The sequence below is a fragment of the Micrasema longulum genome, unplaced genomic scaffold, assembly GCF_059751315.1.
Source record: "Micrasema longulum isolate JH-2025_06_02 unplaced genomic scaffold, ASM5975131v1 h1tg001536l, whole genome shotgun sequence".
NCBI classification, from domain to species: Eukaryota; Metazoa; Arthropoda; class Insecta; order Trichoptera; family Brachycentridae; genus Micrasema; species Micrasema longulum.
Window position 1 is genome coordinate 311,362 of NW_028278719.1, and position 16,268 is coordinate 327,629.

General features: G+C 31.7%; 1 protein-coding gene across 3 annotated transcripts in view; it reads left to right on the plus strand.

The window, feature by feature from the left end:
- Positions 1–692: 692 nt before the first annotated feature.
- LOC148274992 (uncharacterized) overlaps positions 693–16,268 on the plus strand; it is a 65,368-nt gene continuing 49,792 nt past the window's right edge. The window contains exons 1-2 of one of the 3 annotated variants that reach the window (XM_088236339.1): positions 693–863; positions 947–1,052. The gene's annotated coding sequence lies outside the window, so the exon portion shown is untranslated. Of the gene's footprint in view, positions 1,053–16,268 lie in introns of all 3 variants that reach the window. The other 2 variants (XM_088236338.1, XM_088236337.1) reach the window with 2 other exon arrangements.

Genomic DNA, 16,268 nt, shown 5'->3' on the forward strand with positions numbered 1-16,268 from the left:
AAAATTAGATTTAATATTTGTGTTTATTTTATTCATTTTCATCTTAAAAACAATTTTTTTCTGTGTAGATTAATTCCTTTAGATTAAGCATTTTGTAAATTGGTTATAACTTCTGAATATACAGGATGTTCTTTAAACCCTGTCACATCCGAAACCACGATGATCAGTATGAGCAAGAAGACATATTGGTACATTAAAATATTTTTTAGAACGAATAAAATTTACAAAAATTAAATATTAAAAAAAACAAATGGTTTCTTACTTCTGCAGGGCAGAAACGAGGGGGGAGGGGTAGTCTGATATACTGTCAACAGCGTGACCGCGTCATAGTTGTTTCGAGTATGACAGGGTTTTATAAAACACCTGTATATAAAAGCCTTTTTGGCGTTAGTAAATAAATAAATAAAAACGCATGAAATTGAATTTACAAACCGCGCACGCCTGGAGTTGAAAAACACTGGTCTCCGTCAAAATTATTAATTTACTAAGCATTTTTGTGATGCACGACATAATATATGTTACATATTTTTTGTGAAACTTTGAGAACTTACTCGTTGCATTGCGGGCGATACCGTGACGCATTGTGCGCCGTGTGCCGTACGCTGTGTTATACATAATACAGACTACAGATTATAATATCGCGGAGAGTGTAGGCTGCACCGATCCTCAGGTGTTGAGGCGAAATCAAAGGCAGTGTTTGTGTGACCGTCAGCGTGGCGACATTGTCGCACGATTCACTATCGAACAGCCCAAAGCCGGTACCTACCGAGTGCTCATTCCTTAACTAACTCAACAGCCTAGCGGCGCGGCGTGCGAACGAACTAATCCGAACATTATTTGAATATCTGTCAAATTGACAGCCGGTAGTGCGCTATTAGTGACTTTTCTTTAAATTTCTAGTTTATTTTCTTCGTAATGTTTCTTACTAAATTTTGTTTTTTTCTAGTTAATCCTTTTACTAATAATATTCGTTCTGCTTCTTATTAATTTTCCTGTGGTTTGGTGAAACAATTTTGATTGGAGTGTCCTTTTTGTGTTCGTCGAGTTGAAAGGTGAGTGAGCTTTTGAGTTTTGTAACATAATTCAATAAGCTTTTGTACCTTTGAAATATTTCTTATTTCGTATGTTTATTTTTTATTATTAATATTTAAAATATACTAAATCAGTTTAAGAGTCCTCCTAAAGAGGACTGTATTGGCGTTTTTTAATTTACAAAACCATTTTAGTTTTGGCTGCTTTTTAAACTAGTAATTAACTATGTCAGATAGGACATCAAATTTTAGCTCAGAGGGGTTCGAACCTTGGACCTCTGATACATTTAAAAAAAAAATATTGCTAAAAAATATTAACAAAAGTATAAAATTACAATTTTTTGTACATACTTAATTAATGTATGTATGTATATATTTTTTACACTGATTATTAATTAAATATGAAATAATATTATTTTTTTAAAAATGCGAAGAAATGTTTAATCTAAATACGCATTTTTTTAAATAATTTTGTTTTGGTTTCATTCAAATACGAATTACACTTGGATATAAAAATGAATATAAAAACAGTATTAAATATTTTATTAATTTATATCAAATATATCTTTAAATTTTTAGCTTGCTAATTTTTATAATAATATTTATACAAGAATACATCGAAACGAAACGAATTATAATTGAGATATTAGAATCAAAAAAGTTTATAATTATTATAATTTGAAGGTATTATAACGAATATTTAATACTAAAATAAGCATTTTTATGAATAATATTATTCTGCCGTCGTAAAAAAAGGTAGTTATTTCAAATAGTCATATTTTGAGATACAACACTTTTGAGTATTTATATACCTCATGAAAGTAATTAAAACTGTGGATAATCATGAAAAACACTTAATGTTAAGTTTGTGTCGTATCTGCACTGTTTTTTTTTGCTATATTGATAAAGATACTATGTTATTGCCTAAAAAACTGAAAAACATAATATCGTTTTCGCACTGAAATATATATTTTTTACTACTTTTTGCTTTATGTATTTAAAATGGTTTAAAATTTCTTCTAGCATTACCTCATGTTTAACTCATTTTGTGATTTTTGACAAAAAGCTGTCATTCTACTCACGAGTACTGTTTTTTAGTACTATATAAAAAAAATTACGTTATTTCTTGAATTTTTTTATTTTTTTTATAATCCGGCGTACATTTCTCGAAACTATTATTAATTGTGTCATTTATGTAATTTTGTATATATATTTTTTAATCAGTAACTAATATAAATGCAAGGAATGGTTGGGAGAAATTCTTTTGTTCCAATAAATCAACCAATTTTCCGTGTGTAATTTTCTCCAAAAGCAGTAAAAAATTTATGAAATTTAGGCAAAAAAAATGTACACTCGTAAAATGCATGTATATAGATTTATTGAAGAAATAGAAACACAGATTACATGCATGATAATTTTTTTTTTATAATTTCATTTTCTAATCTAACTTCTGGTTGATTTGTGTTTTGTGGTTCAAAATTTCCACGAACGTAACGAGATAATTTTACAACTTGAAAACAATTATTCTTCTCAACTTCCTCAACGATCCTTAGAACAGCCGTTCCCAATTTTAGGCTATTATTATTATGATGGATAACTTATATAGCGCCATTTTCGTAATACTGCGCGTATTTGTGAAGAATGTAATTTTTTTGGCGTCGACTGCCGCTGTCTGTTTTCTACGACAATACGCCTTAACTCTCGGATCCCTTGTGACCCTTCCACGGTTCCCCAGGGTTCCGCGAAACACCTTTTAGGAACCGCTGGCTCAGAGGATACGTGTGTAAGAGAGAAATTTGATAAAAAGGTATTTGAACATAGTTTTCCTCTCTCTCTCGCAGATGCCTCCCGGTACTGTGCGAAAAAGAGAGTTGCACGTCGGATTGATTATGCATAATTAAAATTGAGGTTTCGTTGTCATGTTTTCCGTACTCCTAACTCCCATAAGAAACAATAAAAAAAGAAGCAAAACGATAGTCACGCCAATAATTAATATTTATAATACGATATATTCATAAGCACGATCAACATATGAGACTTCGAGCTAACCCATGCCAATCCATCTTCATCCCACACTGTGTTAATGGCGAAGAAATCTACGAAAAGCAGGGAGATCTATCCCGAAGAATTCCAAGTTGTGTGACGAATTAACTTATCTACATATTCTGTACATTAGGGCATCAAAACAAAAGTTGCCCTAAGAAGATTCGATAAATAGCTTTATGATTAAATAACTTATAAGTATATTTTTAACCAATTTGTGTTGTATCAGAAATATTGATCTGTTGACTAATTATTTATCTGTTCTGAATAATTATTTCGTAATACTTAATTTTAATTGTTAGTGATTATTTTAAATTAACGATTGTTTTGTTTTTCTAATATATTTGCATGCATATTGTTTGGTGATATTATGAAACAAGTGATTTTTGAGTGTTTTAACTAAACAGGAAATGCCAAAAACGTGATGTTTGCAAATGTAAAATACGACGAATCTACAAAAACTAAAAAATTAACAATGTCAACATTTAGCTTTATTGTTTACCAATCACACGCGGAAAACTATTCCTGTTACCATATAATTAAGTTGTAGCGGGATTCTATCATACATGAGATATTAATAGATTTAATCAATTAAATAAAATAAAAATAATGGGACTCGCAACACAAAATGGCTAAATGACCCAATAAATTGACCTATTGTCGATAAAAGTGTTTTGATATTGAGCAGCAAAAGATATAAAGAAAGTTAAATTCATCGCGTTGTTTTTTATGTAAGCTCTGAATCTTCTTCTTCTCTCCACTGCTGGATGGCAGCCTCTTCCAAACGTCTCCATTCCTTCATATCACCCGCTTTCATCATCCATGTTTTACCGGCAATAGAGGCACTGCGTCGACCCATCTTTTCTGTGGCCTTCCAACAATTCTTTTGTTTGCCCACGGTCTCCACTTTGTTATTCTGGGTGTCCACCTGCCATCATTTTGCCTCGCCAAGTGTCCTACCCACTGCCATTTCAATTTCGCTGCACGATCCATGATATCCACGACTCCAGTTCGGCGCCTTATTTCTTCATTTTTTAGACTGTCTCTTAGACATACACCGAGCATCTGTCTTTCAATGGATCGTTACGTGCATTTTAATTTCTGGCTACTTTTTTGTGTTACAGACATGGTTTCTAGTCCGTATGTTCTCACCGGCAATATGCATGATTCATATACTTGTCTTTTTAAGCATATAAGGACTTTTTTAATTTTCAAAAATATATTTTGGTTTGCCAAAAGCAATTGAACTAAGCCTTTTTTTGGTAACTCCGCTGTCTAGCTATCTTAACCAAGCTTGACTTTGTGTTCTAGATGTCATCAACCATTTCTATTCGTCTCTGAAAAGGCTTTAAATAGGTGAATGAAAATAAAAATCAACTTTAAATTAATTTGTTAATATAAAACAGTTCTGTCTGTGTTTGTCGCGCATGCGTTTTAGGAATATTAAAATGACATTCATAAAATGAACTGTATAATGTCATTATATTACTATATATAACCTACTCTACGTATAACTTCATTAGTATTTGTATATTATAAATATGTCAATTGATAGTGATTAATGTTACATAACAATATTGCCTTTTTACCGCGTGCCGTTAAGAGGATACGCGGGCTGACTTTTCTCTTTACAAACGTATTCTTGTTTTTTTCTGGATTATGGCAATAGAATAATATTCTTTTTTACATACTACAGATTTCCACCATTGTAGTGTCCCTGATGTTTTTAAAAAAATATTTTTATAAATTGTTTTTCTATAGGAGCTAGGACCATCCAAAAACCCTTAAAAGCGCTCAGTTTTATCTGCCGTGTTCGGACGCACGGTATACAAATATGATATCTACAAGGGTTGCTACTTACGTTCTAAGATATGGCAACACCAGTGTGAATATGTCAAATTTGACATTGTCATCGTAAAGTTTACCATTTTTCATGGTAAATTTACTCAGAACGTTTTGTCATACGAGTGATATTTGTGTTGTTTACAGATACTTAAAAAAATAATTTTGTCAAAAAATGGAACTAAATCGTAAACATTTTCGTGCGATGATTTTCTATGACTTTCGACGTGGAATAAACCAACAACGGTGTGCCGATCAACTCGCTGCGACTTTTGGTGATGAAGCACCATCTCGGGCCACCGTGTTTCGCTGGTTTTCTGAATCGAAAACATATTATACCTACATAATTTTATATAATATTCCCAAGGAGTTTTGGTAAAAAACTCATTCGATCGTGGTCGGACTTCGTTACAGGACGAATTTCGTGAAGGTCGTCCAAAATCGGCTATTGCGCCAGAAAAATCGACGCTTTGCGTGAAATGATATTGCAAGATCGTCATGTGATACACCGTGAGATTGAGGCATGCTTGGGCATTAGTAACACTCGCATACATTCAATATTTCATGAACATTTGGATGTCAAAAAGATTTGTTCGTGCTGAATACCGCATAATTTGACAATCGCTCAAAAAAGGCTCGTGTCGATTGGTGCAAACAAATGTAGCAACCCTCGTATTTAAAATAAAATACAAAACGTGCTGATACAGAAAAATTCTTTCTGATATTCTTTCTTAAAAAAATCATCGAATTCGGTTCTGTTTTGGGGAACGGAAAACGAGACTACGAGACCTCGATTTTGTCGATTTTAATGTGGCATAATCGCGCAGTTGCATAGTATTTGGAGAGGCATCTGTGAGAGAGTAACAGACAACCTATGTTCAAAAAGTTTTTCATCAAATCGCTATTCCGCGCATATCCTCTTAAATTTTTTTGAAACGTCCGAATTTTCACAATTTCTTTAGAAAAGTTCACCTTGTAAATTCTGAGATCAAATGACTTTTCCAAAAGGTGTTAGTGTAAATACTAAATCCTAATTGCATAAATAGATATTTGCATTTACAACAGCATATTTTATAAAAATACATGCTTTTACACAGAAATTTCTTAACAAAAAACTCACGACATGACTAGTATAAATAATGCAGTTTAAACACCCAAACAATCATCCTACAAAACCTAATCATTAATAAAGAATATACTAACAAAACCGAAATATCATTTTGCATTAATTAATAAATTATTAAATTTATACTTATTAAATAAACTTGAGTGGTTCAATGATCACTGTTTTATAAACGATTTCAAAATAAATCATTGTGATGTTTCACGAAGTCAATGCAGAATCAATAAACAATAAAAATCCAAAACAATAAAAAACAAAAACTTAAGGTGCTCCACAGGGGTCGAATCTTGGTCCACCCTTTTTAAATTTATATTCCTACCACTATGGAGAAAATATTTTATTTAAAACTACTTTATTAATACCCATGCGTAATGATGCCATAAGTACTTTTCATATTTTCAATTTTTTTATTTATATTTTTTATTTAATGAAAAAAGATCACAATTATTGTATAGTATTTTTATATATACATATGGTTCAAACAAACAAATCTTCGCGGTGTTTTTCCATGGACCTAGACAGACAGGATAGAACGCCACATCACTGTCTTTGTATACAAACCTCGTTTCCTCTTATCAAGCCCGCGGATGAGCTATATAACAGTTCGTCGATTATTCTAAATTTTGAAATGTTCATCTTTATTTGTTAGATTTAGTCATGCCATGTCTTTCTCGGTCTTTCTCGGTCTTTCTCGGTCTTTCTCGTTTTCTGTACATTAACTTAACGTTTCTACGTCTCTACTGTTAAACATGCAGACAGAATATCTGAATTTCGACTAAGTTTTATCGAGGAAAATTCTCTTGTGATTTCGTTTCAATGTTTTGATTGTGCATGTTGCTGTTAGTATGCATATTGCATACAAACAACGCAGAACGTCTGTTGCTTGCGGTTTTTGTGTTTGCGGTTTACTGATGCTATTTTAAGGCTAGAATTGTTGAAGTTATTAGAAATGGAAATTGTTGATAGCCCTGCATACGAACAATGAGTGTTTAGTTTTATATGACTTGATCAAATGCAACAATCTAAAAATTATGATGTACAATATTTTTATACATTTTAACTCAAATCATGATCAGCCTAGGCAAAGCGGTAGAATACGGTTGGGAATACCATCCTTATTATTGAATTAAAAATAACACTTATAAATGTATTTATTAGATTAAGAAATATATCAACTACCGAAAATTAAAATCCATTTACTTTGCATTAACCCAATCCACATTACAGTATAGAATAATCGGATGGGGTAATGCTTTAAAAACAAATATGTTACCGGTCGAAAAAAAATCTTAAATTAAACCTGGAATAAAAATCCTTTATATAACCTTGCCAAGATCAAATATAAAAGAAAGTCAAAGTCGCATTTTCGCACATCGTTTTCGTTTTCGTCAAAATAGACAAAAGAGTTCGCACAAAAAACTCAACATAAAACAACTCATTTTTACTAAAACGCAAACATTATTTCTTCTTCTTTTCCACATCCGCTCCTAAGTGGAGCGTGTGGACATCACCTGTTGCCTCCAGAAGGCCATTTCGCCAGCCAGCACTCTCGCTTCCCACGTCAATCCAGCGCCCCATAGTTCCGCCCAATAAAGTTGAAAGACCGTCATCGACGGCCTTCCAGGACGGCGCGAGCCCACAGGTTTAAAGAAGAGGCAACTTGGGTTTAGGTTCTCCTGAGGCATGCGCAGCACGCGTCCAAGCTAGGTCCACCGCCGCATCCTCAAGACGCTCGTTATATGAGGCTGCCGCGTCCGTTCTCGGACATCAATGTTTTTTTTTATTTTTTTTTTTATATGGGAGTTGCTTTATTATTTACCTTGCTTATAATATACAAGGTTTATATTTCAAAAAGTGGATTTTTCTGCTATTAAATATCTTAAAATTTGTCTAAACTATTGGGATCAGGAGGGATATATTAATGTGGGCTAATCAGGAACTTCTCAGCATTTGCTCACGTGGAGAGGAAACCACTTAAAACTCTTCAGGAGAAGCCGGCCTGTTGGCAGTAGTCAACAGGCCTTCCGTTCCACTAGAGGAGTGTTCGGCATTTTGTTCCCTACTTTGGTTTATTTTACCAATTTCCTGCGCTATATTTATCATGTATGATACTACCTCTCGTGTGAGTTCTTTATTACCTTACGGACATCAATGTTAGTTATAAAATCGATCCACCTTATACCTAATATTCTCCTCAAGCACTTACTCTCAAAACTTAGAAGTTTGGTGTTCTGAGCTTTGGTAAGGTACAAAGATTCGCACCCATATAGGAGTACTGGCATTATACAAGAGTTGAGTAATTGGCTTTTCGTTTTGAGTATAGACTCGAGTTCCAGACAACACGCATCATGTAATAACTCCCTTAAAATGCTTTGATTTGTTCTTAGAAATGCGAAGATTTGTTCAAATATTCAGGTTCTGAAAACATTGTATAATTTCTTGGTAAGAAGTCGCTAAGAATTTAGTTCCATCATTTGGTCGCCAAATGAAACCACGTATTCCTTAATGATAGAGAGGGGTTATCTGTATCTCAGGGAGTATGGATTTTACCCGTGGCTTTTCCCGACTGACTTCTTACTAGGAATGCTGGGCTACCAATCATTGTTGGGAAAAGGGATATTTATTTGGGTGTTTACTTTTTTTAACTCATTGGTGGTCGCATACACAATTCCGATATTCTGAATGAGTTCGGTCTATTTGTCCCTGATAATTATCTTCGCAACACAGGTTGTTCTACCTACCACGATGCAGAACCAACCTGCCAATGGTTAAGCCGGTAGGTAGAGCAATCGTGTTATTTAATCGTATCGCCTCGGATGTCGATATATTTCATGACAGTAGGATTACTGTGATTATGATAATGACTGGATTTATCATGCGGCTGTGTAAATCTTTTAAAAACTTAGGTTCATTTATATTGCTTTACATAACATACGTACGCCCCCATCTTGAATATTGCACTGCTATCTGGTCTCCTATTTATAAATGAAATATTAATATAATCGAGAGTGTTCAAAAAAATTCCTGAAAAAACTAGAATACAAATTTCATTTGCATTTTCCAAATTATTTAGCTTCATTAAAATGTTATAACCTTGATTCATTAGCACACAGAAGAGATATGTTTGATCAGATCCTGCTTTATAAAATTGTCAATAATAAATTCGATTACCCGGAACTCATTAATCTACTTGCTTACCGTGTCCCCTCCAGGCCAACTAGACTCTCTGATATTGTCTATATTCGTAAATTTAAAACTTATCATCGGAAACATTTAACGATCCCTCGTATATGTGAAACATTTAACAAAAAAGTTAATAGTCTTGATATATTTAACCCTCCATACAATATGTCCAGAAGAGAATTAATAGGCTTGATTCATGCTCTTCATTCATAATTCATTTAATCATTAAATCAAATGCAATTTTCCACTCTCACCTTCCTTCAATCATCCTTTACCACTCCTTATCAATTTCCTTCTTTTCCTTTCCACTATCTCCTTGTTTTGTCCATATTTATCTTATTTTAATGTATAGTATATTTATTATTTATATAGTTTAAACTTCAAGCCGTCGTCGTTTTATTACAGTATTATTTAGTGAATACATATAATTGGATAGCAGGCCCTACTATGTATACATTTTATATAGTTTTTTTTTTAAATATTCATTTAACCTGTACATCTGTTTGTATTCGAAATAAATTAAATAAAATTACTCTTAGGAGGGCAATTTCCAAATTGTAATATATATGTCAATTTTACATGACTTTTATTTTCTCTTTTCTATTTGATAAATCTGATATGTATATTTTGTAATGATTTGAACATTGATTGGATACGTTCTCAATGTTAATAAAAGTAAATAAATAAATGAAATGTTAAAAGTTGCTCCAGCAATTCCTAGGCGGGTTGCGAGCTCTCTGTGTATGCTTTCATCCTCATTTATTTTGTTTTATTTTTATTATTTTTTATTTATTTATTAAAAGAAAACAACAGCCATTACAACAAAAAAACAAACATTTACAAATAAACCAAAATTATAGGCCAATTATAGTTTTCTATACATTACTAAATTACATTGTCAAAAAAAGAAGAAAAAAAGCGTACATTGAAAAAGCCACTCCGTATCATTCCACACGTTAAAAATAAATAAAATATTACAACAATAATTAAATAATAAAAAATAAAAAAAAAGTTTTTTGTTTAATCGAACTTAAAAATCCTTTCACCGGCGGATCCATACGGAGTAATACGGAGCTATCAGTCCTCCCTTCTTTCTTCTTTCAACCAAGAGAAAATAATTACAATATTAAAGTGCACAAAAAACGAAATATTTGGTAGGTACAGTTAGATTTAATTATAATTACTATTTTAATTAGGGTTCTGTGAACTCCCAAGTATTTAGAGCTGTCAACTTTCTTGATCTTCTGTCCATTATTATAGAGAGACTGATCAAGTGACCTCCTGACAGACAGGATTTGTTGCACATAATCTGAGTTTTTTTTTGTTAATATTAAGATCCAATTATTAAGCTTATTTTTTTATGTAACTGGCCCTAACTGGGTTAAATTTCCACAAACATTTGGACAAACTCAAAATATTGAAAATAATTCTGATGTTTTTTGTTGATATTTCTTGATAAAACTTCAAAGTTAATGATCATAATAAAATTATAAATAAACTTATCAATGAAACTTCTTGGTTTAGTTTTACTTTTTTTTATTTTGACCAACGAGCGCTTTCGCCTAAGTAGGCATCTTCAAGACTGGTGAATTGTTTACAACATTTACAGTTTTTATACTATTCTCAATATATTTTGGAGATAAGATCAAATAAGTATTTTAACAGGGGACAGAAACATAAATATTTACAACTAGTTCACTAAACAGTTCATTTTTGGGAGTTTTTGGACCGAAATTGGGATTAAGCTTTTATTATTTAAAAGATGGGAAATACACATTTTAACAGATAAAGTTAGCACAATACTTGATTTTTGACAGGGAAGTTTACATACATAGTGAATGTTTACATACCTATAGTTTACATACCTATTTTATATTATTTTATTTTATTAGGGAAATCAACAGTTCTACATACATATTTTTAGTAAACAAACAGATATAGTGTATAAACTCAGAACTAATAACAGATTTCCACATAGTATACAAAGTTAGTAAAGAAAATATATTACATATCAAATAAATACATACAATTTATACATATAAAAATGTTATTTTCATGTACTCAATAATCAAAGATTTTTTAAATATTAATTTTAAGAACATAAGGTTACTGTAAATTGGGCGGGATAAGGACAAGAATGCTTGAAGAGAGGAGAAGGAGGGGAGGGGAGATGTACATATTTATTATTATAATGTCTACTAAGTTACATAATACATTTTTAGTGTAAATTTTAAATCTGACAGAGTGATGTTTGTGTAATCTATATTTTTAAATTTTGTATAGATTCTATAAAAACTGTAAATGTTGTAAAAAAATTAACCAGTCTTAAGGATGCCTACTTAGGCGAAAGCGCTCGTCGGTCAAAGTAATAAAAAGTAAAACTAAACCAAGAAGTTGCATTGATAAGTTTATTTATAATTTTATCATAATCATCAAAATATTGACGTTTAGTATAGTTTTGTGGTCGGAATGCAATGTTGTTGTGTGTGCTTTGTGATTGTAGTTTAAAGTGCATTGTTCAGGGAACAGATAACACCAACACAGTACTGGTGGATTTTTTAAAGCTGGCGTGTTCGCAATGCTTACTCAAACGCATTGTGTAGTATCTGTGAATAAGCCCATGGTATAAAATCGCACGGCATACGCATTATGAAAATAATTTCTGTCTCTCTCGCGCTCAGACGCGCTTATGAGCGTGACATAGACAACTATTGCTTTATTAGTTGCTAATGGTATGGTAATAAAACATATTTCTTTATTTATTTAACACTTTATATACAATATAAATACATATAAGGGCGGGCATATTGCCTTAAGGAAATTTCTTCCTACCTACCCAATCCGTTTAGTTTGAGAAAATTACAAATATATGGACATATTGAATCTTACAATTTTATACAAAAATTAAAAACAAAGATTAACAAAATAAAAAATATATAAAAATTAACACTAAACTATGAAGAGAGGAGAGGGAATGGGAAGGAAAGAAGAAGGATAAAGGAACAATTTAAATATTTAGATAGTGACATTTCAATCTTGACTTAAATGTAAATAAAGGAGGGGCGTCTAACATTAGTGGTTAGATTATTTCACAATCGAGCGGCTACTACTGTGAAAGAGGATGCAAGAAAATTAGAGCGATGACAGGGTATTAAAAGGGTTCTCTCTTTACTAGAACGAAGAGATAGTCCGTGCTGTGAAAGAGGTTGGAATAGCTCTCTCAGATAAACAGGCGAAGTAGGATTATTTAAAATATTGTGAAATATACACAGGATGCTTTTGCGTTCGTCTGAATTTTGCTGCGATTCTAAATAGTAAAATTATAATAATATGTATTCGATTCGGATTGAAATAAATTTTCAAAAAAAAAAAAAAAAAACACTAGTTTATAAATATATTTAATCAAATCATGAATAGGTTGACAATCTAGTGCTGGCGCTTTCGCAAAACTTAAACAAAATAATTTTTAATGTACTGAATATTAATTTAAAAAATCTTTATATTACGTTAAATGTTGAGCGGGATGGATTAGAGCCAAAAAAATAAAAACTTAAGAAAATGTTACATTTTTATTTATTTTTAAACCAGCCTGTCTTTTATGTTATATTTTATGTTCATTATTATAATAATTAATACAGTGTAATTAAAATGCACAGTACGAATTATATTGGAGAAAATATGTTTACACACTTGTTGATAAACAATAAAGATGGCACATTTGGTTATAATTTAATACATATAACCTTTTTAAAATCAACATCCTGTAGATTTTATATTCGTTTGTGTGAGTTTTGCGAACGCGCCAGCTCCAATTAAACAACCGGTACCCGTCCAGTTCCAGGGGGGGGAGTGGGGAGAGAAAGGTGTGTAGGTGAATACATGTTGTTGTGTTGTGTACTTGTATGGGTGAGAATAATCTCAGGAGCCTGACTAATACTTAGGAATTTCTCTTCGGAAGTGACTGCATGTTGTTGAATTTTAATTGTGTTTCAAAATAATTGAGTTAAATTTATAATAAATATTTAAAGCATTAACTTTGTAATCAACATTTTACTAAATATTATAATTTTATTTTTTTTATTAATGAAGAAAAATACTTGAGTTCATATTATCTACTCATTTTTTTTAATTTTCAGACCATTTACTAAAAACCGTAAATAACTTGTGTTAAACAAATGAAAATCGAGTTATGGTAGAGTGGGATTGAACCTGTGACCTTTGATCCGTGAGTACACAATACAACCACGAGACCACAACCCGGTTCAAATTTATATACTATAAATATTTGTATATGACCACTTACCGACTTTTTTATGTCTACCGGTTTCGAGACGTATCTGTCTTAACATTAGGAAAGCTTTAAAAAATAATGTTCCTTTGATCAATAATCAAACAACCTTTCAATATAGCCCATTACACGATGTTCCATTGTAATTGTCACTCAAACCTATTAAACTCAAGCCCCTCCCTTCATCCCCTTTCCTTTTTTAAACTATTTCTCAGACAATATAAAATATTTTCATAATCTAATCAGTGGATATTTGTCCTAATCAGTGCATGAGCTTATTGAAATGCATGTCGTGTTGGTGCAACTTTGCAATTTTTGTGCATCAAATGTGGTGAAGGTGTATAGTGGGTCTTCCATGTCGGTTTAATTAGTGTCCTGACGAAGAGACGGGTACGTCTCGAAACTAGTAGACATAGAAAAGTCGATAAGTGGTTATGTAGAAATATTTAATATATTTTCGAGTTAAATAATTTAATTGAAAATAATCGTCACTTTGGATTCGGCAATCGGAACACGTAAAGAGAAAAATACCGTCTGACCAACTTGCAAAACTCTAATCTCCAAAAAAAAATTATATAAAAACAGTATAATTTGTCGAAATTATACTGTATTTTAACCTCCTGTAATTTTTTTATTTTCGGAGATTGGAGTTTTGCGAGTTAGTCAGACGATACATTATTAAAAAACTATACAACTAAATTTATGGAAACAGGAAGTTCAGCCCTACGGGAAATTAAATATCAAAAATATTTTCTTACGCGCGGTAAAAATTAGAGCTTTTTATTGTACGCCAAATTTTCTTGAAAATGTATTAAAAAAATATTTGAATCAAAACAAACTACCTTGAACGACGAGTGTAATTCTTATGAATCAACCAATGATGAGAGAGTTGTAATGATCTTCCGGTTTACGGTAAGTCAACTGACAAATCGGCAGAACCGACCTAGAAGAAGGGGAAGAGTACTTGAGACGTCACACGCGGAGTAGTCTCAAAAATACTTTTTTTTTTAAATCATAGCGCTGATAATACGATACATAAATTTAAAATAATAGTTAGTTTAATAACTAATTAACAAATAAAATATTAAAAAACCACTGGATTTCGTCATCAAGTTATTATTTGTAAAATATGACATTTGAAAATAAATTAATACTAACAGTTAAACCAAAAATCTACAAATAATCAAAAAGTGTGAAAAAAGTAAATAGTACGACACATAAATTATATTTTAATTAAAATCAAAGGGACTGTTAAATTAATAATTTAGAAATACTAAAATAGGGTCAGCAGTAAATGTCAACGCTGAGCACTGGCCGATTTCTTTTAAAAATGAATAAACGCCACATATCCTATGTGATACATTATATTTGTCAACGGTATCCTATCAAAGAAAAATAGTCCTTCGGAAATATTATTTGAAATACTAGTTTCCAAATAGAGAATCTTCAAATAATAATTGTAATCTGCAAGCTTGTTTTAGTACTAAAAAAGCTGACTTGGGTTAAAGACGTAAAATATGGTGTACTTTTTTGTATTGAGTAATAAGTTGAGATAATCGGCTAGTTTTATCGTTTACTGAGAACGGGCTGGGCGCTGGGCGCTGGGCGCACTTCATAGATATTTTTTTGTAGGAAGATATAAACGGTGGTGGTGATTTTAAATAAATAACAATTATTTTATTTGTTTTCTCATAAACATAATTATCGAAATAAAACATAATTATCGAAAGTCGAATAAAATGGTAAGCTGTGCATAATCTCATATTTTGACGATTCGCCCTTGCGTCATGCATGCCCTTCGGTTGTGTCTGCTTTTGACAAGATCAGACTTCAGATTTTGGTTTGTCTAATCATGCCCCGTCTTTCTTGGTCGTCCTCGTCTTACTTTACCGTTCATCTACGCCATATTTATTTTATTTATTTATGTTTATTTATTTATTTACATACATAAGTTTATTGTACATTATTTGAAACAATAAGTCCCAACTCCATGGGACTAAAAGTCCTGTGTTGAGATGGGACGAGCAATTATATGACACAGGCACATGAGTATATCACCACAAATATAGGATTAGAAACATAAAAAATATTTAAAAAAACATATATATGGCACATCAATATGGTAAACAGTAAACTCAAGCATTTGGTAAATCATCAAGGAGTTTCCCACTCAAATCCATCTCACTAAGGAAAATCCAGTCCTTAACTCCTTTCTTGAAAATAATTTTTGTCCTTGAGAGCTTAATACTCGTACGTTCTTCCAAAATATTGAACACTCTCGGTGCGATAAATAAGAGATGTCTCTAAGCAAAAGTCGTACGGGTTTTGGGTATGACATAATATATACATCTGTTTTACCTTTCTTTCGTCATCCATTCGTTCTGCATGACCAAACCATCGCAGATACCCTTTCTTAATCTTATCAATTACACCTGTCTCGGATTTGCGCGATTTCCCACACATCATTACATCTAGTTATTTTACATTTCAGTTTCAGTACCTAAATATAAAGCGAATACTAATTATTTTAATAAATGAATCTCATAGGAGAAGAATGTGATAAGTCAAGTGAAAAACATTATAATTATTTTGTGTTGAATCGTTCTGATAATTTTATCGTAAAAACATATTTGTACCGCTTTCTAACTCAGAACTTATAAGCTATTATAATTGTTATATATTACTTTTACAAGACCTTCTCTGTCAGCCCAGATCAGAGTTTAGAAGCGTAAAGAATAATTTAATTAAAAGTTTTGTT